Source organism: Girardinichthys multiradiatus, chromosome 17 (genome assembly GCF_021462225.1).
Source record: "Girardinichthys multiradiatus isolate DD_20200921_A chromosome 17, DD_fGirMul_XY1, whole genome shotgun sequence".
NCBI lineage: Eukaryota > Metazoa > Chordata > Actinopteri > Cyprinodontiformes > Goodeidae > Girardinichthys > Girardinichthys multiradiatus.
In genome coordinates, this window is record NC_061809.1 from 24,070,931 (window position 1) to 24,096,251 (window position 25,321).

General features: G+C 41.0%; 1 long non-coding RNA gene across 1 annotated transcript; it reads right to left on the bottom strand.

Moving 5' to 3' along the window:
- Positions 1–14,623: 14,623 nt before the first annotated feature.
- On the bottom strand, positions 14,624–24,582 carry LOC124883373. The gene is made up of 4 exons (XR_007042182.1): positions 24,450–24,582; positions 24,171–24,253; positions 16,014–16,114; positions 14,624–15,745 (listed from the first exon to the last, which is right to left on the bottom strand). It is a non-coding gene; the product is annotated as an uncharacterized LOC124883373 (long non-coding RNA).
- Positions 24,583–25,321: the final 739 nt, after the last annotated feature.

A 25,321-nucleotide genomic window follows, 5' to 3' on the forward strand; every position in this document is an offset into this window, starting at 1 on the left:
AAGATGGAGCAAGCACAAGGCCACACAGTACACCCTCCCACACATCAGAATAAATAGATTTTCATTATGAGTGCCTCTTTGATTAAAGTCTCTTGTGTCAAGATTCTTAGAAAAGTCTTGACATGGAGCTATTTCTATTTCTAATATTTAAACAAAGCCCTGTCGCTGCTCTTTTCTCTCTGTGATAATTTCCTGGCATAAATGGTAAGGTGAGAATAAAGTGCAATGCAGAGACAATATATAGAATCAGAATCAACTTTTTTAGCTAAGTTTGTGTGCACCAAACAGAGAATTTGACTTTGGTTTCCATTACTCACATTGTATATCAACATGAGTCTAAACACCAACCACAATGTGTAAAAACAAAAAAAATAAGGACAAGCAACAGTAAGTGTGTTTTTTTTTTGTTTTGTTTCCAGCAGATCAGCAGACTACTCTGGCTGTGAGGTGTTCATTGTGTTCAACAGAGAGACAGCCTGGGGGAAGAAACTGTCTTTGTCTCAGCTGGTTTTGTAAATAGCGTTCCTGTCTGTATGCAGACTTGTCACTGTCCTGGATCAGACAGATAACGTTGGTGTCATCTGCAAACTTCAGGAGTTTCACAGAGAGGACTGCTGAGGTGCAGTCGTTTGTGTACAGGGAGAAGAGGAGTGGGGGGACAGCACCCCCCTGGGGGGCGCCTTGAGCAGAAGAAAATGCTTCCCAGCCTCACCTGCTGCTGCTGGTCAGTCAGGAAGCTGGTTATCCACTAACAGGTAGAGGCTGGCACTGTGAGCTGGGTGAGCTCCTGTGTTAAGAAAACCATGGTTTATTGTTGTTGAAAGTGTGAAAGGTCTTGGTGTGCACACACATGTCCTCACAGAAACTGATGAAGTCACTACATCGGTTAGTTGGTTTAAATTAGAGGCAGAAGCTTCAAAAACATTCCAATCTGTGCATCAAGGCACTTCTATCGCATCTGCTTTGACTCCTCAGTCTGCTTCCTAACAGTCCAAAACACAGTTTCTGCCCAGCGCTGTGGTCCGCATGAAGCATCTGAAAGCTCAGCAATAGAAGCGTGTTGTCTGTGATGTGTTCATCAAGCCAGGTTTCAGTGAAGCATAGTGCGGCGGATCGGCGGAAGTCTGAGTTCATTGTGCAGAGGAGGAACAGTTAATCCGTTTTGTTCACCAGGGAGCCAGTAGGGACACACACCAAGATGTTTAACGCTGGGTGGTTCAAGCATTGAACAGAAATGCACACCACACTTTTCAGATATGGACACATGTCCACACAAAAATGATTAACAGGAAACATATTTCAAATGATTATGATGTAAAAAAATTTTGATTAAATATACTGATAAAATGTAATCTAAATGAAGAAATATACTGAAAACAAAGTTAAAGCTCCCTCTCATTATATGTTGGGTATAACTACAAATCAATGCTGCCATTCCAATAGTTATATTCTCTCAGATTTATTTTATCGCCACCTACTCTGTTAATTTTAATCACTATGCATCCCTTCTTGACAAGTTCTTCAAATGTCAGGGGTAGGATCAATCTGAGGCTTTTAACAATTTCATTCGTCTGCAGACTGTCCAGGCACTGGGGTCACTGTCCGTGGTGCTGAATCCTTTATGCTCCATTTACAGTATATTCTGCACAGCAATGCAGTCCTTTGTAAAAAAGTACACTGAATTTTAAGTTTTCAGCTAAATTTCTCTCTAAATGAAACTGAATATACATCCACATAGCACCAACTCTGTTTTCTGCCACATGTTCCTGTTTGTCTTTCATTTGACAGTTTAGCAAAACCAATATGTGTTAAAATGTTTTATCATTCAAGCTAAAAGAACACTCATCCTGTGCAGAAGTACTGTATTTGCATAAAGATAGAGAACTTGATGCTCATTGCAAAAAAGCATCCCTCTTTTCTTTTGACAGTTTAACGTAGAACATTTTGTTTATCATTTCATAGTTCATGGATGAACAAGGTTCATTCCTTGCAGCCATTACATTTACCACAACATTATACACTTGCCTGGTTATAATGCAGATTACTGCTTATATTGCATACCACCCACTATATTGAACCACCGTGTGTCTACACTGCTACTACACTCCCATATTGCTGAGTCGTTCCATATTAATTTTCCCAGACGAGTGTGTGTAAGCCTCTGCATATGAATGGTTGTAATGTGACCAAGTGAAAGGCTTTTATATCTGAACGCTTTGTAGCTAAGGAGTCACATATATCGACTTTTCCTTCCACCAAGATGGGTGTGCAGGCCAAGGTGGGAACGTCTGTTTTGTGTGATGGCTCATTTGACAGGGTTATCTCTGAAAATGATGCTAAAATGGGACCCGCTCAAACAGCACTGATCAAAGGAATAAAGTGGAAGCTACAAAACAAGACTTTTAAGTAGAAGCAATACCTGTGACACAATGCACAATCTTTGCCTTCCTTTCATAATATGACACACCCCACACTGCTCCCTCCTTTATTATGCTAATCGATATTTTTTCACAAACATACAAATGTCAGTCTCAGGGACTGAGGTCCTCATGGCCAATTAAAAAGTCTACAGAAATGGCCAATGGCAAAATGTACCTATGTGGAACTTTTTGGCTCACATGCAAAACCTTGTGTGTAGGGGTGTTGGACCATTTGCGCGCTATTATGCCTTCCAGCGTCAGCTGCCATTATGTACCCCAGGATAGTCTGCTACCACAACTCCCAGCAGGTATTGCAGCTGATAGGAAGGGGGCGTCGCAGCTCTGATGTCACAGTGGACTATATAATAATATGAGGTCTCCCTTATCTTTGCTTTTCACGCTGGAAACCGGGACCGGTTACCACGCAACTGGAGTGCATAATTCTGGAGAAGAAACTCACACGTGATTTTTCATCAATTCTCCCCACTGGCCAGAAAACTCAACGAATAAAGCTTACAAGAATAGGTAGGTTTGTAAGTTTTACTTTACCGATCGAAGACGTGGATTTAACACGTGACCAAAACCCACGGAGGTTTTCAAGGAGATGAAATCTTCCTCCTTGTTTTGTTCCAGTCAACTGCTGACGGTCCGTCATAATTCTCCCCTTTTGCCAATGGAGGCCAAGGACGACGCAACCGCTTCTTGGAGTAAATTACGGACGCCTAACTACTCCCCCCTCTCTCTCTCCCCCTACTCCAGACGAGGAGTAGGGGGGAAACTTTGATTGCTGTTGGACTTTGAAGCTGTGTGTGTGTCTCACTGTATTTTGAAATAAACACTGCATATCACCACTGAACACACCATTTCCATATACAGTGGTGGGAGCATCATGCTGTGTGCAAAACTTTCTTTAGTGGGGAGCATTGAATGAAAATTGGATAGAACGATCTAGTATCTGTTCTGGGGATCTAAGCGCTCTTTAAGCACATCCAGATGAGCCTTAACAAGCTGCATCTGCTGTAGCTGCACCTGCCGGTCACACCCGGAAAAAGTAAGAGAGCAGAAACAACCTGTGCACAGCATCAGCGATATGACCAATTGGTTCATAGTCATTTGCAATGATTTTGGTTTTGCGAGATGATATATGCGTTTTTCCAAAATTAGCAGAGTATTTATTTTCTTTGTTATCTTTAGAGACATTATTATTTTAAACTGATCATTTTGAAATAATTTTCTCTCCCGGAACAGCAGTGGAAATAAGAGCATGCTCCTAGACTCAAGTCTAACAGAATTGATTATTTTCCTTTGTTGTTAATTGACAGATTGTTTAGATCCGCAAGTATGCTTGCAACATGTTTGTCTGCTTAACATGGGTGTGCGGCGCATCTCTAAGCAACAACTGGAATCAACTCTGGAAGTGGAGGGTTTTGTGTTTCGGCATTGGAAGATTTCACTATTTGATTATTCTTTAATCTCCCTCGGCAGCATATTTTGGCATACAAATCAGAAAAGCAAGCAAAAACCAGAAAATTTCTGAAATGTCCTGCCTCTTAGTGCGTGCTTCTCAGTCCAGAGCCAATCTTTGGCCGAGTTAAGCTTAGGTTGCATCAGGATTGAGGGTGGAAGGCAAAGACATCCACCTAGACCTGTTCTTGTTTCACTTGTAATGATATTGCTTTGCAATGGCATTCCCTGCCTCTTTGCATTGCCATGGCAGGCCCCAACAAATAAATCACAGCTCCTCAATATGTGTAACTAGGCATTTTCCTCCTGCAATGTTATATACATATATGATCAGCAAGAGCATTTTCAACATGTGACTCAGAACACTATTAAAATGTGTTTTTGACATACTTATCTTTGTCAGAACTCCCAAACAATTTTGATGTGAGTTAATTTTATGTGATCCTGTTGTTCAATTATATTTGTTTAGTGGTAAACAAAAAAACTGCTGGGAGAAAAGCTTTAAGAAATGTGACTTACAAATCAAAGTCTGGTACATGGTAACAAAGAGAAGATCAGTAGGAGAACTGACAGGAAACCAGAAAGGACAGAAATGCAAACAGGGTTGGCAAAAGGAGGACATGAGAGAGATCTGCTAAATGTTAATCTCTAAAGCAAAGACTAAATGTCACATAAAAGGAAAATCACTGGGATAACAAGTAAACAAAACATTTTTAAACCATAAAGGCCTATAGAATACTTCAGTGGAACCATCAAAGTTTTTTCCTAACATTTTATACTTTGCAAAAAACTGAGGTGCAGAACTCCTGGGAAGTCCTCATAGAGACCTCCCACTTCTGACCAATTACATAATATTTTTCAGACACCTCACAAGGAAAAGGTTCTGCCCAGAGGATTTGTCAAGAGCCAGCTGTTGAAAACTCCCAAATCAAAGCTGCAAGAACAGAATGTTGTAAAACATTGCAGTTTCTTGCAATGTTTTACTATTTTGGTGTATACTGTCCCAACAAATCCAGATAAAATATACTGACGTTTGTGAATCCAACAAAATAAACTAAGAATGCTGTTTTAAATACTTTTGCAAGGGACTGTAAATGTAACTTTAACAGTCAGTCATATGATGTGGCAGTTAACAAGGTTAACAGGATGGAGGAAGTAGAACTGGGTTTCCTCACATTAGAATAAGCAGCTCCTCCTTTAAGTGCAAAGACATTGAAGGAGCTTTGACATGACAGCAACCTTCAGGTATGGCGTAGTGTTTGCTAAGAGCAATCACAGTCTTATACACCACTACGTTTGTGTTTGATGTCTAATCTATTGTTAATGCTGCGGCGCTTACAACACTGAAACATTTGTTCGTGCAGCAAAGCAACTCTTCATGTCCTATATGTAACATAGAGGAAGCAGTGCAACTTGCTGGGAATAGTAGCATGAAGAAAGATTTCAGCAGAGCTTTAAATAAGAATGAAGAAAAACACCTACAGCGAATCAGTGCAAGAAGAACAAATGTTCTACTTCTATCAAAATGAAAAACCCTTCAGCATTTCTTTTTAAATAGGGATGGTATAAATGTAGTAAAAGCTCCAGAGTCATTTCTGAAAGATCAATGGAAAATAATCTACCATCTTCCAAAAGTACATTATGACAGATTAAAGAACAAAGTGACGGAATCAAGTTGGATCAATGAACTGGGATGTTAGGAAACCTTTGAAAAAGGTACAATTTGTCATGATCTCAGCCAAAGAACAGCAACAGTATTAGTTGTGCCCCTCTGGTGGGGCATAAAATGATAACCGTGATTAGAAATCATTCACTAAACACAGGAAGAGTTTCTCAAAAGGTATATTATCTAAAGGTGCTTAATATGAGGTCAGTGGCATCATGTGTACTTAGAAGGGACATGTGAATACAACAGAAATCTTCTGCACACCTTGCTTAGTTTGTGCTGCTGTGAATCACACCATGATGCATACAGGTCCTTCTCAAAATATTAGCATATTGTGATAAAGCTCATTATTTTCCATAATGTAATGATGAAAATTTAACATTCATATATTTTAGATTCATTGCACACTAACTGAAATATTTCAGGTCTTTTATTGTCTTAAAACGGATGATTTTGGCATACAGCTCATGAAAACCCAAAATTCCTATCTCACAAAATTAGCATATCATTAAAAGGGTCTCTAAACGAGCTATGAACCTAATCATCTGAATCAACGAGTTAACTCTAAACACCTGCAAAAGATTCCTGAGGCCTTTAAAACTCCCAGCCTGGTTCATCACTCAAAACCCCAACCATGGGTAAGACTGCCGACCTGACTGCTGTCCAGAAGGCCACTATTGACACCCTCAAGCAAGAGGGTAAGACACAGAAAGAAATTTCTGAATGAATAGGTTGTTCCCAGAGTGCTGTATCAAGGCACCTCAGTGGGAAGTCTGTGGGAAGGAAAACGTGTGGCAGAAAACGCTGCACAACGAGAAGAGGTGACCGGACCCTGAGGAAGATTGTGGAGAAGGGCCGATTCCAGACCTTGGGGGACCTGCGGAAGCAGTGGACTGAGTCTGGAGTAGAAACATCCAGAGCCACCGTGCACAGGCGTGTGCAGGAAATGGGCTACAGGTGCCGCATTCCCCAGGTCAAGCCACTTTTGAACCAGAAACAGCGGCAGAAGCGCCTGACCTGGGCTACAGAGAAGCAGCACTGGACTGTTGCTCAGTGGTCCCAAGTACTTTTTTCGGATGAAAGCAAATTCTGCATGTCATTCGGAAATCAAGGTGCCAGAGTCTGGAGGAAGACTGGGGAGAAGGAAATGCCAAAATGCCAGAAGTCCAGTGTCAAGTACCCACAGTCAGTGATGGTCTGGGGTGCCGTGTCAGCTGCTGGTGTTGGTCCACTGTGTTTTATCAAGGGCAGGGTCAATGCAGCTAGCTATCAGGAGATTTTGGAGCACTTCATGCTTCAATCTGCTGAAAAGCTTTATGGAGATGAAGATTTCATTTTTCAGCACAACCTGGCACCTGCTCACAGTGCCAAAACCACTGGTAAATGGTTTACTGACCATGGTATCACTGTGCTCAATTGGCCTGCCAACTCTCCTGACCTGAACCCCACAGAGAATCTGTGGGATATTGTGAAGAGAACGTTGAGAGACTCAAGACCCAACACTCTGGATGAGCTAAAGGCCGCTATCGAAGCATCCTGGGCCTCCATAAGACCTCAGCAGTGCCACAGGCTGATTGCCTCCATGCCACGCCGCATTGAAGCAGTAATTTCTGCCAAAGGATTCCCGACCAAGTATTGAGTGCATAACTGTACATGATTATTTGAAGGTTGACGTTTTTTGTATTAAAAACACTTTTCTTTTATTGGTCGGATGAAATATGCTAATTTTGTGAGATAGGAATTTTGGGTTTTCATGAGCTGTATGCCAAAATCATCCGTATTAAGACAATAAAAGATCTGAAATATTTCAGTTAGTGTGCAATGAATCTAAAATATATGAATGTTAAATTTTCATCATGACATTATGGAAAATAATGAACTTTATCACAATATGCTAATATTTTGAGAAGGACCTGCACAGGGCCATGCAAAGATTAAACTTGTTTTCAAAAAAAGATCTGAACTTTAGTTTGCAATTATATTTATCCTCCTTTAATCTGATACTGCTAAATAAAAACCAGGGCAAACGATTGCCTTTAAAAGACTCCATCAGCTTTGCACATCAATACACTAAAAATATACCCCATTCTTATTCGGAGAGCATCTGTGAACATACACTTTCAATTCTTGCCATAAATTCAGAATTGGATTTAGATCAGGACTTTGGGTAAGCCATCCTAACATGAATATGTGCCATGTAGGATCACTGGAATAATATGGTTCCATGAATTGAATTTAAAGAATAGGACAAATCTCTCCCACCTGCACAGACAGGTCATTCAGACAAGCACACAGCAACCTTTTTTTTTCTAATAAAAAAAGTGACATGCAGGAAATTTTACCATGCTGATTGTGGCCCATTGCATTGTGACTCTGCTGTCCTGCTGCATGGTGAACCTCCACCCCAGTCTCAAATAATATGCAGCCTCCAACAGGTCTTCTTCCAGAACTACCCTATATTAAGCTCCGTTGATGTTTACATCACCTCTGACCAGCTTCCCTGTCCCTTCTGGATAAACACATCCCGACAGCATGATGCGGCCATCACTACTGCAAACCTACTTTGAATGGAAGATAGGTTTGCCACAAGGCCAGTCATTTTTTCATAATTTAGCTCTTTCTTCACTAATGTTCTCTAACAAACCTATGCGACCTTAACAGAACAGCTGTGTTCTTATGAAATCACACACTGATGAACTCCGTACTCAGAACTTACTAATTTGGTAACCTCTGATGCCAGTTGGTTTCACTCTGTTTTTATTTAGGGATATCAGAGTAAAAGGGATTAGATGCATTTCCTTCTACACTTTTCAGATTTTTATTTTAATAAAATTTTAGCAAAAGGTGAGGGGTATGAGTACTTGTAAAAAAAAATTATTTAGTGAGAAGAGAAGCAGGTGGATCTACAGCATTTCCTGCTGTGTTTGAGACAGAGTTGGCCCTTTCCTTCAAGATTTGTTCATGAAGGTCATGAAAGCTAACTCAGGGAAATTTTTCCTCAATGGCTCCCTCATATCATCTGAATCCCTCTGCTGTAGGACTCCAAGTCTCTTGTGCCCTTGAAGAGACTATCACTGAAGTAAAAATCAATTGAAGTGGAGCACAAGTCTTTTTCTCTCGTTTATGTGTCAAGGAGAGAGGTCCTGTTGCATTCAGTCCTGATTGGCCGAATGAGGTCTCTGTTGCCAGGCAACCATCCATAGGCCTTGCAGACAGACAGCTGCTAATGAAGCCCGGGTTGTAGGTAGAGGGAGCATAAAAGGGCAACACAGCCTCTTTTTCTCATGCTTAACACACCCCTGGAACCTGCTACTGTGGGTGCAAATCCTCAAGCCCCCACCCTTCCTGCACATTGGGGCCAAAACACTCCATGAATACGGTCATTCCTCACTCAGCCCTCTCCTCTTACACCCTTCCCCAGAAACCTATAGATTAATATTTATACAGTAAAAGAAGGAAGGCATACAGAAGGCTTCAGAATAGGAGCCTTGCTTATTTTGGAAATGGAAGTGTAAAGAAACAGATGGCACCAATGCAGCCACAGCAGCACTGAGTGTTGATGGCTGCACATGACTCACACTCAGGTCACACATACAAATCCTGCGCAATCTGAGTGTCCCACCCAATCTGTCTGGACAAACTGAATGAAAGCTACAGCCATATATCTCCATGTCTCTCCAAATGCTACCTTTTCTCACACTGACGCAGTTAACAGTTGGGCTGTGTAAAAGAAAGTGTGTGTATGATTTGTGTCCTGTTTAATCAGGGTAGTTGGAATTTGCCTTGTGCTTGTAATCCTGGACAGAATGTTTGGGATTTTTACCCTTTAACATTATTGTTTGTCTTCCTGCTCTACAAGTTGCATCTGCACATTTTGAAGCTGCCTCGTGACATGGACCATTTATGCGCTCTTAATGTAGCTTCACAATGTCTCTCAGCTGAGCACGTCATCAGCTAACGTGCTGCAAGTGGAACAACTCAGCTGAGCAATATGAGCAACTGGTTGCTCTGTCCGGCTGTGATACTTGTGAAACAAAGCTTACATCTCTCTGTAACTAGACCAGTTTTTACTTAATGACTACATGCCTACTTCATCAAGTTTTTCGCTTTTTGAAAAGGTAGACATCACAGTTAGAACAAAAGATGTGAAACCACAGCTGCAGTCCCTTGAACAATTAGTCATAAACTGAACATTTCCAAGGTTCCACTTTAGATAAGATAAAACCCAGGTGGACTACATTTACTGATTAGGTGACTTCTTGAGCTATTCGTTGGGTTGTCATGTTTTAGGGTAATCACAGAAAATGGGACAGAATACAAATGCATACCACACTTTAAATGTGTTACTTATGAATGTGAAAAAGTTGATGGATGGTTTGGCAAAGTACTGTAATTTCAACAACTTTACTGCAGTATCTTGTGTGTCCGATGATGTGTTCAGCAAGTCTAAAGACAAGTAAAGGGAAAAGCAAATGACTAAAAGATATACATCAAAACATCAATATTTGGTTTAATGTAAAAGACCATCAGCTATCTAGCTCATTCCTCGCAGTGCTGCAATAGGATTGATGACTTTTGGTATGGAAACAAACTGCTTTACTGCAGCAGCCACTATCGTACCTAATCAATCGAAGTGTGCTGTATTTTGAAGTAACTTGTTTGCCATTTAGCTAATTTCCTTCTTTTATAATAATTATACACCGAAGGACATGTCCTTTCAAAGCTTGGACATTATCACGTTCTTGGTTTGGATCGGACCAAAGTGCAGATAAGAGCTTGGCAGCCGCATGATGAGGGAAAGGGCTTCTCTTTAATTAAGGTCTCCAAAACGTAACATAATCCAGCATGTACAAGCATGAGTCGAGCCAAAAACTTACATCTGTTCACAGTTCTGTAACGTAGCAAAACTGAGCATGAACAGGGGTAGTGAACGAGGAATAGTGACGGAGGAACCAGCAGGGAATAAAGAACACAGACCAACTAATATACAAGGAGAAAACAAAGGCAAGTAATCACAGGAACTAAGAACAGGTGTGATAGCTGGCGGGCAGGCAGAGGGGACAGGTGGAACTGATTAACAACACAGGGAAACAGAACTAAACAAAAGTTAACACAAAACACAAACCAAGTCCAAGGATGTCATATCACGACAGACATGTCCTAAAATAACTATCTCTAGCACCATCTACTGCTGCAGGTTTAGTCAGACAAAGCTTTACCTTTTGCCTCAGCTTGTGCTCGGTAAACATTCAAATGCACACTGGGTCATTCCTGCAATCAGATAATGAATCAAGACAACTGTGGCTGAAGAATCTTAGTTTAAAACAATCACCCGAAGCCCTGCAGATGTTCTCTTTGCAGTCGTGAACTAATGATCCAGGGAGGAGGAAAATACTTAACCCACTTGTGTTTGAGCTATGACAGACCACCATAGGAGAAATGTCAGATTAATCATCCCCCTTAGACTTAAAAAGGTTGAAGAGCAATATTTGCATTGCAAGAGAGTTCATACAGTGCCTTGCGAAAGTACTCGGCCCCCTTGAACTTTTCAACCTTTTGCCACATTTCAGGCTTCAAAAATAAAGATATAAAATTCAAATTTTTGTGAAGAATCAACAAGTGGGACACAATCGTGAAGTGGAATGAAATTTGTCGGATTTGTTAAACTTTTTTAACAAATAAAAAACTGAAAAGTGGGGCGTGCAATATTATTCAGCCCCTTTACTTTCAGTGCAGCAAACTCACTCCAGAAGTTCAGTGAGGATCTCTGAATGATCCAATCTTGTCCCAAATGACTGATGATGATGATGAATAGAATCCACCTGTGTGTAATAAAGTCTCCGTATAAATGCACCTGTTCTGTGATAGTCTCAGGGTTCTGTTCATAGCGCAGAGAGCATCATGAAGACCCAGGAACACACCAGGCAGGTCCGAGATACTGTTGTGGAGAAGTTTAAAGCCGGATTTGGATACAAAAAGATTTCCTAAGCTTTAAACATCCCAAGGAGCACTGTGCAAGCAATCATATTGAAATGGAAGGAGTATCAGACCACGGCAAATCTACCAAGACCCGGCCGTCCCTCTAAACTTTCATCTCGAACAAGGAGAAGACTGATCAAAGATGCAGCCAAGAGGCCCATGATCACTCTGGATGAACTGCAGAGATCTACAGCTGAGGTGGGAGAGTCTGTCCATAGGACAACAATCAGTCATACACTGCACAAATCTGGCCTTTATGGAAGAGTGGCAAAAAGAAACCCATTTCTCAAAGATATCCATAAAAAGTCTTCTTTAAAGTTTGCCACAGGCCACCTGGGAGACACACCAAACATGTGGAAGAAGGTGCTCTGGTCAGATGAAACCAAAATCGAACTGTTTGGCCACAATGCAAAATGATATGTTTGGTGTAAAAGCAACACAGCTCATCACCCTGAACACACCATCCCCACTGTCAAACATGGTGGTGGCAGCATCATGGTTTGGGCCTTTTCATCAGCAGGGACAGGGAAGATGGTCAAAATGGATGGGAAGATGGATGGGGCCAAATACAGGACCATTCTGGAAGAAAACCTGTTGGAGTCTGAAAGAGACCTGAGACTGGGACGGAGATTAATCTTCCAACAAGACAATGATCCAAAACATAAAGCCAAATCTACAATGGATTGGTTCACAAATACACTTATCCAGGTGTTGGAATGGCCAAGTCAAAGTCCAGACCTGAATCCAATCGAGAATCTGTGGAAAGAGCTGAAGACTGCTGTTCACGAACGCTCTCCATCCAACCTCACTGAGCTCCAGCTGTTTTGCAAGGAAGAATGGGCAAGAATTTCAGTCTCTCGATGTGCAAAACTGATAGAGACAAACCCCAAGCGACTTGCAGCTGTAATTGCAGCAAAGGGTGGCGCTACAAAGTATTAACGCAAGAGGGCCAAATAATATTGCACGCCCCACTTTTCAGTTTTTTATTTGTTAAAAAGGTTTGACACATCCAATAAATTTCATTCCACTTCACGATTGTGTCCCATTTGTTGATTCTTCACAAAAAATTAGAATTTTATATCTTTATGTTTGAAGCCTGAAATGTGGCAAGAGGTTGAAAAGTTCAAGGGGGCCGAATACTTTCGCAAGGCACTGTATGTGAAGATGCTATAACAGAAGTTGCCAATAGAATTCAAGAACTGCATGGATTGAGGAATAAGGTGGATATGTGACTGCTCAAAGGGAACATCTAGAGCTGAAAAGTGCATTTGGAGTAATGGGCTACTTCAGTTTAAACTACAGATGGTGCAGAGCAAAATGCCAAAAAAGCTGTGGTGAGCACCTAAAACACAAAATATAGTGGAGTAAAATCAGAGGTTAACCCATTACTACAAGACAGGCAAGATTTACAGGAGTGGGAACCAGTGGACTACCTTCACCCAACTTCAGCCTAATAAAAAAATAATTCTGTGTCCCTTCATTTGATTGGCTGTGCTGAATCGTTTTACAATCTACCTCACAAACATGGACTTTTTTCAGGAGATAAACAAGATTATTTGGTTTCATCACAAAATAGGACTTTCCCTCAAGATCTTTTAGCAGGATCAATTGGCAAAAGCAAGTTGAAGTTGCTCCATAAGGTTTTTGTGACCAACGTCAAAGGATATTATATACTAAACCACAGTGATTCCAGGGAACTGCAAGTGTGAAGGACTGTTTGTCTGGTGGGAATATGATGTGAGGGAAGATAGAGATAGAGAATTTATTTTTAATTTCAAAATGCCACCATCCTGCAGTCTTATATTGTTTCCTCCTGAAGGTTGTGTGTTCTTTATATTTCCTGGGCAAAGTGTCTTAGCCTTCCTGATAGGCCAAATAGGCAAAGGACATTAATAATTCAAAGATGTGGTAGCAAGGGCTGAATACATATAGGATACATGTAGGACAACCAGCAAAAATCACCAGTACCTGGCTGGTTATTCAGGATGAGGTGACTAAAGAAGCTTCCCTCTGAATGAAAGAGATCCTGGGAGGATTTTAACACTTGGCTCTTAAGTTTAAAAAAGGAAAGGAAAGACATTTAGTGCTACATTAGGACAGTAAAGGCTGTACTTGTAGTTAAAATTGGGTGACAATAAAGAACTTAATAGAAAAGCTTGCAAACACACACAAAAACAGACTCGGAGGGATTTCCAGTAAGCAACTAAGAGTGCTGCAAGTAAATTTGAGTAGCATGATGAAAATCTTTTTCTATCTGAACCTCAGAAATTGAGTGGCTCTGTTCTTCTAAGGGACAAGTGAGTGTTTTTCAAAGAAGGGTCAAAACAAATCCCTTAAATAAGCGTGAGCAAATGAAGAAATTTAATAGCAAGTGAAAAAAATGAGTAATGACTTAATTACTAAATTCATTAAAACATGGGAGTGTAACTATCAGAAAATCAGTTTTTAATTAGAATGTGAACCATTTAGTGAGCTGCTATCTGCATCCTGTTAGTAAACTGCCCACATGTTCAGAATATGTATGTAGCTGTTCATTAACAAAAAGTGGCATGGCCTCGGTTTGATTCCTTGACTCGCTTGGATGAATTTACAGTATATATCAAAACCTAATTTTTTTTTTTTACTAAGTTTATCAAACGTGGAACTGTAATCTTGCCTCTCTCTGTTACTGTCTTTAATGTTCAGATTGTTGCTATTGATTAAATCGACATCCAAGGTTCAGATTACAGCCTGGGACTCTTTGCTTCCTTTCCCAGCATAAACCCCAGTGTTTCTCTATCATCAGTCCAGCCTGGCTCCATTGAAGTTTTTTTTTGTGTTTTCACTTCAGTAAAATATCAATGGTGTTTGAATTCCCTTCAATTAGTCATCCACAAAAAAACAACTTAATCTGGAAGGCTTTAAAACAGACAGAATCGCACCCTTTCACCTCCTCTATGGGACAAACTCTTATGTTGAATTTGCAGCAAACGCAAATTTATCGCATCCCTAAAACATGTAAAGATGTTTAAGAAGCTTTTAAATGTTTTAAATACAAACAGATAAATAAATAAAACTTTGATTTTATACATGAATAAAGTAAAATGAAAATAATAAATTTCATTGTTTGTAAAATAAACATTAATCTGATCTCTACAAAATTACATATACTGTATTTAAAGCTTTTTTAAGAATTTAAACACAGTAAATAAACACACAGAAAATAACATTGCTTTTTCACATCAGTACATTAAGAAAAAAAATTTTTATGTAAAATAAATAACTAGAAAAGCCCTTATAGACACAGACCTCCACCAAGGCAATAGGGTCACTCCAACTTTTAGAGATATTTTGCAGACAGAGTGACGGACAAACAGACGCTGACAAAAATATAACCTCCTTGGCAGAGATAACAATTACATTTTTTTTTAAGTTTCTTCTTTATAATATTAGAGTACACACCAGAAAGAAAAGCTATTTGTTCCCAATACTTAAACGAAATTAAGCAAAACCAAGCTAAACTAGACTTAAATAATACATAAATTAAATTGTGAGGTTTTCCTTTTAAAAAAAGCTGAGTTATAAACTAAGCTAAATAACTGCTCTCTGGTTAAACCTTCCAAGTTCTAATCCATTTAACAGACATGGTAGTTAAAGTTGCATTTTATGCATTGAGTTTCTGTTTGTCACCTAAAATTTCATCAACTGAGCCCCAGACGTAAGCCTTCTGTCATTTTAAATCAAAGCCTTGTGCTGAATTTTCAAGATTATACAAAGTTAATACTCATATGTTAGAATGAATGATTGTGAAGAGGTCCTTCCTCCAGAGACCTGAGTTTATTGTCAAAGTCATGAGCAATTTCCCCTAATCATTGCAGGTCAAATTCAACTGCATTGATGTATAACCAGCTGGGCTTCTCCCAGTGGTTTTACAACCTTCATAATTGGCTTTCAATTCCCAGTTATTCTACCATGACCATACAGACCATGTTCTCAGTTACTATGAGGCATGATAAAGAAGATTAAACATTATCTTAAACTTTAGTGTATTTTTCTGAATACATTTCTTTAAATATGCTTCATTGCAGAAGGTGCGATGCATTTGATTTTGTTGAAACTTAACACATTTATGTACAAACACAAACCTAGCACTTGTATGAAGCCGTTGGCATTAAATGATTTCATTTTGTTGTTGGTTTGCACATCATTCTTCCAGAGTTGTGTGAAGAGATCACAGCTAATCAAGTGAAAACAAATGAGGTGAAATCAATTTACTTTTCATTCATAAAGGTGCTGACAGAAAAAAACATCATTACTGGTAAAATCATAAATGGCACAAGCATGTTAGGAAAAAACTTAAATGTTCAGTCCCTGAGAGATCTAAGCAGTTTGTTCTATTGAATGGACCAGAAAAATTAAATGGTAGTCCTCAGGAAGATCAATATTCTATGCTCAAAGTCTTCTGTGAGAGTACAGTAGAAAACAAACTAGTGGTTTCTGCTCACCTTTAGATATACGAGTCTTTATTTGATTTTTTTTTTCATGCCTTGCTGACCAGTGATTTATTCATGACTTCTTGCTGGGCTGAACATCTTCAAAGGTATGTCTGGAAAAGAATCAATAGAATCAGGCTAAATAAATTTCTCTTAAATCTCATATATATTCTTTTTAGTTCCTGGTGATACCTTAATTTTGTAGTATAAGATGCATGCTGAATCAATAAGAATCGGCAAGCGGTTTAACCGTTTTCAGAAGAATGTATCTAGTCTCAAACAAGCAAAGAAAAAAACGTGTCCATCCCGTAACAAAAGAATGGATTGGGTAGATTTGAATTCGAAGATAAAAAGCCATTGAGGCTGGTGTAAAATAATTGTTGCTTTTGTCGTTATGATCTCCAAGACATAGATGATCAATGAAAGTTACTACAGCTTTGCAAATTTAGCAACTGGGATTTCAGTGTGAGGTAATTATGACCCTGCCACATTCTATTTTTTCTATGCTGCTTTCTCTGCCATCCTATCACAGAGCAGTCTACGGGTGAGAGGCAGGATACACCCTCGACAGGTTGCCTAGTAGACAAACAACCATGCACATACCCATTCACACCTAAGGGCAATTTGGAGAGACCAGTTAACCTAACAGTCATGTGTTTGGATGGTGGGAGGAAGCCGGAGTACCCGGAGACAATCCATGCATGCACAGGGAGAACATGCAGACTATCCAGAAAGACACCTGGCCGGGAGTCAAACCCAGGACCTTCTTGCTGCTAAGCAACAGTGCTACCAAATGTGCCACAGTGCAGCCCATTGTTCAAGAACAGTTATTTATTATGTACAGCTGTGGATTTATCACAGTTTTAATTTCTGTGCAAATTCTGCTGTTTCACAGAAACCTAAAAGAAATGCTGAAGAAGAATGAATACAGAGAGCATTGTGTATTATACTAGACACAAAGCAATTCATTCTTTTAATTATAAGGCTTTATTTGGTTTAAAAAACACTTTCTGTAAAAAACACTTCTAAAGCAGATTATTTCTCTGGTTTCAAATTAAAGAACTTACTGAAAGACAATATTTTCACATTTTGAATTATAAATTGTGAATATATCTTGGCACCTTTCTGTAAATGTATGTTTGCAATATTTTCAGTAAGATCTGAAGATGAACGAAGGTATTGGCAGGACTTCGGTCAAGAAGACAAGGATGAAGTTCAATTCTGTGATTAATCTAAGACTATCAAGATAAGTGAAGGGTTGTCAATCTGAGAGACTACCATGTGTGGTTAAAGGTTGCTTTAAGGATGATCTCAATAGACCTCTCACTTCATTTTGATTATTTTATGGTGGAAACAAAAATATTCACACCTTCATATACTTTCAAACTGTGTAATTTATAGTTTATCACATGTATTTGTGTTTTCCTACAATAACAAAGCCATGGAGAAAGTCAGCCAAGATTGACACTGGAAATAAGGTGCTAATATGTGTGAAATGCAAGGCAGATGCAACAATGTTTTTAAAGAAATCTTGAAAGGTCATAGTTTTGAGTTCTACTCATCTAAAAAGAGGCAGGATGTCAGCTAACATATAGGAGTATTTCAGTGGCCAATCAGATTGTTTGGGATTGGTTTTCCTGGCTTGGCCCATAGATTCATCCATGAGCAAAAAGACACTTACTTAAAATTAAAATCAGTTGCTGAAAAATTAAGAGAATGTTATTTTCAAAATTGACATTTTTTCAATGTATTAGATCAGAAGATGTATTCTGTCTGCAAATTGCATTTACCAAAATAGAGGAAGGCACAAAACTAACTTAAACTAAATTTGTTTAAATTAATCAAACAGAAGAAATATGTCCTAAAACAATACTATTAATTAATTTGAACTTTAAGCTTTTTTTAAAACAAAAGCATTCATTAGACAGAGGTGGATTCACTAAAAACATGAAACCTTTTTAAACCTACGCCAGTCACATTACTCTCAAGTCATTCACAGGTTTATTTACTCCATTTTCATTTGGTTTTTCCACCACAAAAAAAAAAAAAAAAGAACAGTTTTCCACTAAAATGCCTGAAATCTGGGATCTTAAATTAATTCCTTACAAAGACAGTAACATCGACCACATGCTATTGTGTATTTAAAAAGGATTACAAATTAATACAAATAATTTTCCCACATCCTACTAAATATGTCCCACATTCACACTCGAGTGCGTCATCTACGTTTCACAGATCACTATCCTCCCTTTAGAATACTCGTTGTATATATAAAAAACAAACCGTATTCAGATTCAAAACATGACTCACTATTTACCTGCTGAGCTTTCGGCAGTTTGCTCAAAAGATGTATGTATGTATGTGTATGCATGCATGCATGCATACACAGTACAGACCAAAGGTTTGGACACGCCTTCTCATTCAAAGAGTTTTCTTTATTTTCATGACTATGAATATTGTAGCTTCACACTGAAGGCATCAAAACTATGAATTAACACATGTGGAATTATATACTGAACAAAAAAGTGTGAAAACACTGAAAATATGTCTTAAATTCTAGGTTCTTCAAAGTAGCCACCTTTTGCTTTGATTACTGCTCCGCACACTCTTGGCATTCTGTTGATGAGCTTCAAGAGGTAGTCACCTGAAATGGTTTTCCAACAGTCTTGAAGGAGTTCCCAGAGATGCTTAACACTTGTTGGCCCTTTTGCCTTCACTCTGCGGTCCAGCTCACCCCAAACCATCTCGATTGGGTTCAGGTCCGGTGACCGTGGAGGCCAGGTCATCTGGCGCAGCACCCCATCACTCTCCTTCTTGCTCAAATAGACATTACACAGCCTAGAGGTGTGTTTGGAGTCATTGTCCTGTTGAACAATAAATGATGATCCAACTAAACGCAAACCGGATGAAATAGCATGCCGCTGCAAGATGCTGTGGTAGCCATGCTGGTTCAGTATGCCTTCAATTTTGAATAAATCCCCAAAAGTGTCAACAGCAAAGCACCCCCACACCATCACACCTCTTCCTCCATGCTTCACGGTGGGAACCAGGCATGTAAGGTAAGGTAAGTTTATTTATATAGCACTTTTCAGTAACGAGACACTCAAAGCGCTGTACATACAATTACAATACAATCACAAAGAACACAGATCAAATGCTAAGAAATCTAGAAATCTATGAATCCTTCTGAGAAATCTAAACATTTCTGGTCAATATTACAATGATACAGATAACATTAATAATTCCTTGGGTTTTACTGGTAAGAGCTGGTTTTAAACCAATCTTTCTAAAGAGGTAATTATATCATTAAGTCCTCTATGTAGGGGAAAGCATCTTGTGCTAAGAAGTCTCATCATTCCACTGAATTCTAACTAGGGAAGCTGAGTCACTGGTAGAAAACAGCTTTAATCCACATTTTCAGGTGCTAATAATATATTGCTTTTACTGGTGCTGAAGTTGAACTAAGTAATCTAATTAAGAAAACTGGGTCATTGGTGTAAGAGCAGCTAAAGTTTAGTAACTTGGACTTTAGCTGCTCTTACACCAATGACCCAGTTTTCTTAATTAGATTACTTAGTAATACCTACCTACCTACAGGTCCTTCTCAAAATATTAGCATATTGTGATAAAGTTCATTATTTTCCATAATGTCATGATGAAAATGTAACATTCATACATTTTAGATTCATTGCACACTAACTGAAATATTTCAGGTCTTTTATTGTCTTAATACGGATGATTTTGGCATACAGCTCAAGAAAACCCAAAATTCCTATCTCACAAAATTAGCATATCATTAAAAGGGTCTCTAAACGAGCTATGAACCTAATCATCTGAATCAACGAGTTAACTCTAAACACCTGCAAAAGATTCCTGAGGCCTTTAAAACTCCCAGCCTGGTTCATCACTCAAAACCCCAATCATGGGTAAGACTGCCAACCTGACTGCTGTCCAGAAGGCCACTATTGACACCCTCAACCAAGAGGGTAAGACACAGAAAGAAATTTCTGAACGAATAGGCTGTTCCCAGAGTGCTGTATCAAGGCACCTCAGTGGGAAGTCTGTGGGAAGGAAAAGGTGTGTCAGAAAACGCTGCACAACGAGAAGAGGTGACCGGACCCTGAGGAAGATTGTGGAGAAGGGCCGATTCCAGACCTTGGGGGACCTGCGGAAGCAGTGGACTGAGTCTGGAGTAGAAACATCCAGAGCCACCGTGCACAGGCGTGTGCAGGAAATGGGCTACAGATGCCGCATTCCCCAGGTCAAGCCACTTTTGAACCAGAAACAGCGGCAGAAGCGCCTGACCTGGGCTACAGAGAAGCAGCACTGGACTGTTGCTCAGTGGTCCAAAGTACTTTTTTCGGATGAAAGCAAATTCTGCATGTCATTCGGAAATCAAGGTGCCAGAGTCTGGAGGAAGACTGGAGAGAAGGAAATGCCAGAAGTCCAGTGTCAAGTACCCACAGTCAGTGATGGTCTGGGGTGCCGTGTCAGCTGCTGGTGTTGGTCCACTGTGTTTTATCAAGGGCAGGGTCAATGCAGCTAGCTATCAGGAGATTTTGGAGCACTTCATGCTTCCATCTGCTGAAAAGCTTTATGGAGATGAAGATTTCATTTTTTAGCACAACCTGGCACCTGCTCACAGTGCCAAAACCACTGGTAAATTGTTTACCGACCATGGTATTACTGTGCTCAATTGGCCTGCCAACTCTCCTGACCTGAACCCCATAGAGAATCTGTGGGATATTGTGAAGAGAACGTTGAGAGACTCAAGACCCAACACTCTGGATGAGCTAAAGGCCACTATCGAAGCATCCTGGGCCTCCATAAGACCTCAGCAGTGCCACAGACTGATTGCCTCCATGCCACGCCGCATTGAAGCAGTCATTTCTGCCAAAGGATTCCCGACCAAGTATTGAGTGCATAACTGTACATGATTATTTGAAGGTTGACGTTTTTTGTATTAAAAACACTTTTCTTTTATTGGTCGGATGAAATATGCTAATTTTGTGAGATAGGAATTTTGGGTTTTCATGAGCTGTATGCCAAAATCATCCGTATTAAGACAATAAAAGACCTGAAATATTTCAGTTAGTGTGCAATGAATCTAAAATATATGAATGTTAAATTTTCATCATGACATTATGGAAAATAATGAGCTTTATCACAATATGCTAATATTTTGAGAAGGACCTGTATACCCTTAGAGGTGAGTGCAGGCACCAGAGGTTAGGCTACTAGAATATCCTCCCTCTTGATGCCATTGAGTGCGCCCACCCCCAAGACCCTACATGTGAATGTCATGAAAATGTTATAAGTGAGAGTGTCTAAGTTGTACAATAAAATTGGGGCACAGGCTGCCATGGGACTGCAGAGATGGAAAACCCTTGTGGCACTCCGATGGCGCACCCACACCCCAAGGCCCTCCATGAGTGGTATTGTAATGGAGCTGGCAGAGGGAGGTGTCCGGGGATGAGGAGGGAAGGACTGAGGGGCAAACCACTCTCCCAGGGAGCCAGCTCCCCGGCTGACCCCAATAGGCACCCCCGTTTGCCGAGTCCCAACAAAGGAGGGAGGCATAGGCACATCTGCCGGGCAAAAAACTAGGGATAGGTAACAGGCCCCAAGAACCCACTGAAAACTGGGACCAACGTCCCCAGCCCCCACCACCCCCCCGGAACCACCCAGCCCCTCAGACCCCGATCCCCAGCCCCGTTACCCAATCCGCTGCCCGAAGGACCCAGCCAGAAGCGCCCAAGCGGCCAAGAATGTGGCCCCACTCCAAACAAAGGAGCAAACCAGCCAGCCCAGCACAACCAAAATACGCCACACAAAGAAGTATACATGACCAGCACGTCCAGCCGCCCCCGAACCCAAGGGGCAGAGCCAACAGAGCGCCCAGCCCCCGAAGCCCAGCACCAGACAGCAGCCACAACCAGGCAAGCAGGGCAACAAAACACATCCCACTCCAACACAAAGGCCGCCACCAAACCGCACCAGACCCAAAACAGCAGGCCCACCCAAATGCAAGCTCCAGGCCATGATAGGTACATGCACCCCCCCCCATAGACAGGTGAACTGAGACCACCAGGTCAGCCGGGCAGTCAAGCAGACCCCACGATGCAACACTCCGCCCACTACCATGCCCAAGGGGAAAGACGCCGGCCCAGCAGGCCGAAGGGTGCCACAGAAAGGCCCCAGCACACGGAGCAAAGAGGTCACACCCCCATCCAGAGACGTAGACCCACCTACATCCAGGTCAGCCAAGCAAAAACGATAGAGCCGAGCCAGACCGCAGATCCCCCCGAGCCAGCACCACAGCAACACCACCCATCCTTCTGTGCATTCGTAGGGGCACGGCGAGGACCACTAACCCCAAGCACACCGAACCCACCAGGAACCATCCAGCAAACGAGCAAACCCCACCCCAGTACAAGGCCGAGAAGCCCGACGCAAGCGCAGAGCCCAGCAACGCCCGCCCTGCCGCACCCACGCCCGGAGGTCAGAGCCGCCGCGCACAGGACTACCGCCCCGACACCACAGCACGCCATACAATGGAGGACGGAATGCAGCAAAGAGCACCCAAAGTAAAATCTGCACACAAAGCTCACACTGCGCGAATGTGCCCCCACCAGCCCCCCAAAAACAAAGCCCCCCATGAAAGTGCACCCCCACGAAAAGACGACCCACATCATCCAGGTCCTAGAACATGCCCGACACACATACCCCCGCAAGAAAACCTTTATAAACAGTTCATTCTGCATTTGTCATTGACAGAAAAATGCACCAGCTTGATAAAACACAGTGGACCAACACCAGCAGCTGACACGGCACCCCAGACCATCACTGACTGTGGGTACTTGACACTGGACTTCTGGCATTTTGGCATTTCCTTCTCCCCAGTCTTCCTCCAGACTCTGGCACCTTGATTTCCGAATGACATGCAGAATTTGCTTTCATCCGAAAAAAGTACTTTGGACCACTGAGCAACAGTCCAGTGCTGCTTCTCTGTAGCCCAGGTCAGGCGCTTCTGCTGCTGTTTCTGGTTCAAAAGTGGCTTGACCTGGGGAATGCGGCACCTGTAGCCCATTTCCTGCACACGCCTGTGCACGGTGGCTCTAGATGTTTCTACTCCAGAGTCAGTCCACTGCTTCCGCAGGTCCCCCAACGTCTGGAATCGGCCCTTCTCCACAATCTTCCTCAGGGTCCGGTCACCTCTTCTCGTTGTGCAGCGTTTTCTGCCACACTTTTTCCTTCCCACAGACTTCCCACTGAGGTGCCTTGATACAGCACTCTGGGAACAGCCTATTCGTTCAGAAATTTCTTTCTGTGTCTTACCCTCTTGCTTGAGGGTGTCAATAGTAGCCTTCTGGACAGCAGTCAGGTCGGCAGTCTTACCCATGATTGGGGTTTTGAGTGATGAACCAGGCTGGGAGTTTTAAAGGCCTCAGGAATCTTTTGCAGGTGTTTAGAGTTAACTCGTTGATTCAGATGATTAGGTTCATAGCTCGTTTAGAGACCCTTTTAATGATATGCTAATTTTGTGAGATAGGAATTTTGGGTTTTCATGAGCTGTATGCCAAAATCATCTGTATTAAGACAATAAAAGACCTGAAATATTTCAGTTAGTGTGCAATGAATCTAAAATATATGAATGTTAAATTTTCATCATGACATTATGGAAAATAATGAACTTTATCACAATATGCTAATATTTTGAGAAGGACCTGTAAGCTGGTGTATAGGAAAAAACATGATGTGTGTCTAAATATAAGAAAATCAAGGAAATTTTGTAGAACATCCAGTACTGTCAGATCTTCAAACTGTGTGTGTGTCACATTTGATGAGCTTCTGTTCTGAATAATGAGTGTTTACTGGGATCAGTTATGTGGAATTCACTCTATTCTGATGCATTGTGACCGGGTTTAATTTATTTTTCAATCAGAAAATTATTTGCAAAATAAATATTGCAAAATAAAAATATTATTTAATTAGATATTGATCTTTATATTGGCATTTTCTGTGCCTTCAAATCATGTAATTGGCTATTTTTTAAGTGCCAGCTTTTTGTAGCTCTAGAATGTGGTCAGGGATGGAAAATATGTAATTGTCATGCACTTGTGAATTATCATAAAACATCACTACATTTACAAATTTTTAAGATCATACCTGATCTGCCCTCAGCAGAAGCAATTTCTTTTCTGGTGGTCGGTGATACCCCTATTACAATGTAGGGTTCCTCCATGGACTTTCTGTTGACAAAAGAAAAGTGAAACACAGTTTCTCAGAGGTCACTTTTATCATTACCTTAATTTTCTTAATGCAAAAAAGGGTTATAATAACATTTATTAATATAAATGTCCTTCAGTTAATTAATATACATGCCTTTAAGTTTACAGGACAGGTTTGTAAAGTGAGTATTGATTTAACATACACTTTTTTGGTTACCTTGCAGCAAGAAGGTCCTGGGTTGGACTCCCAGGCCGGGGGTTTGCATGTCCTCCCTGTGCATCTCTGGGTTCTCTCCGGGTACTCCGGCTTCCTCCCACAGTCCAAAAACATGACTGTTAGGTTAATTGGTTTCTCTACATTGCCCTAAGGTGTGACTGAGTGTGTTCATGGTTGTTTGTCCTGTGTGTGTCTGTGTCACCCTGTGATGGACTGGCTACCTGTCCAGGGTGTACCCTGCCTCTGGCCCATAGACTGCTGGACATAGGCACCAGCTTCCCTGCGACCCACTATGGAAGAAGCTGCAGAAAATGACTAACTGACTGACTTCTTCTTTTAATGTAGAAAAGTGACAAATGACCAGAAAAAATTTAATGAATAAAGAAATGGATGAAAAGTTTAGATGCAACATTTGTCTTGACGCCTTTTCTGTTCAAAACTAATGGAAAATACTCCATTTTGGGTGCATGCTTAACACGCACCTGCTGAAGCCACACGTTAAGCTTGGTCTGGTTTTAGGAGCAGCACAGAGTAGCCCCATTGGTCTTCCACATCAACAAAAGTCAACTAAGATGATTTCCCAGTAGAGTTTTCTGGTCACTTTCCACTTAAAAGGAGACCCTAGGCAGACCCGGAACTTGCTGGAGGGACTATATATATATCCCTTCTGGTCTGGAAATGTATTAGTATGTATATCTTAGACAGATCTTAAGAGTGTAGCTGGGGAGAGGAATACAGGTTTTGTTCCTGGACCTTTACCTCCACAATCCCAACTTAGATATGAAGCAAGGAATGAATGAATAGCTGGATTTCTTTTTACTTCGATGTGCCTTGGCTGACTGAAAGCACCTGAGCCCCCCTATAGTTCATCT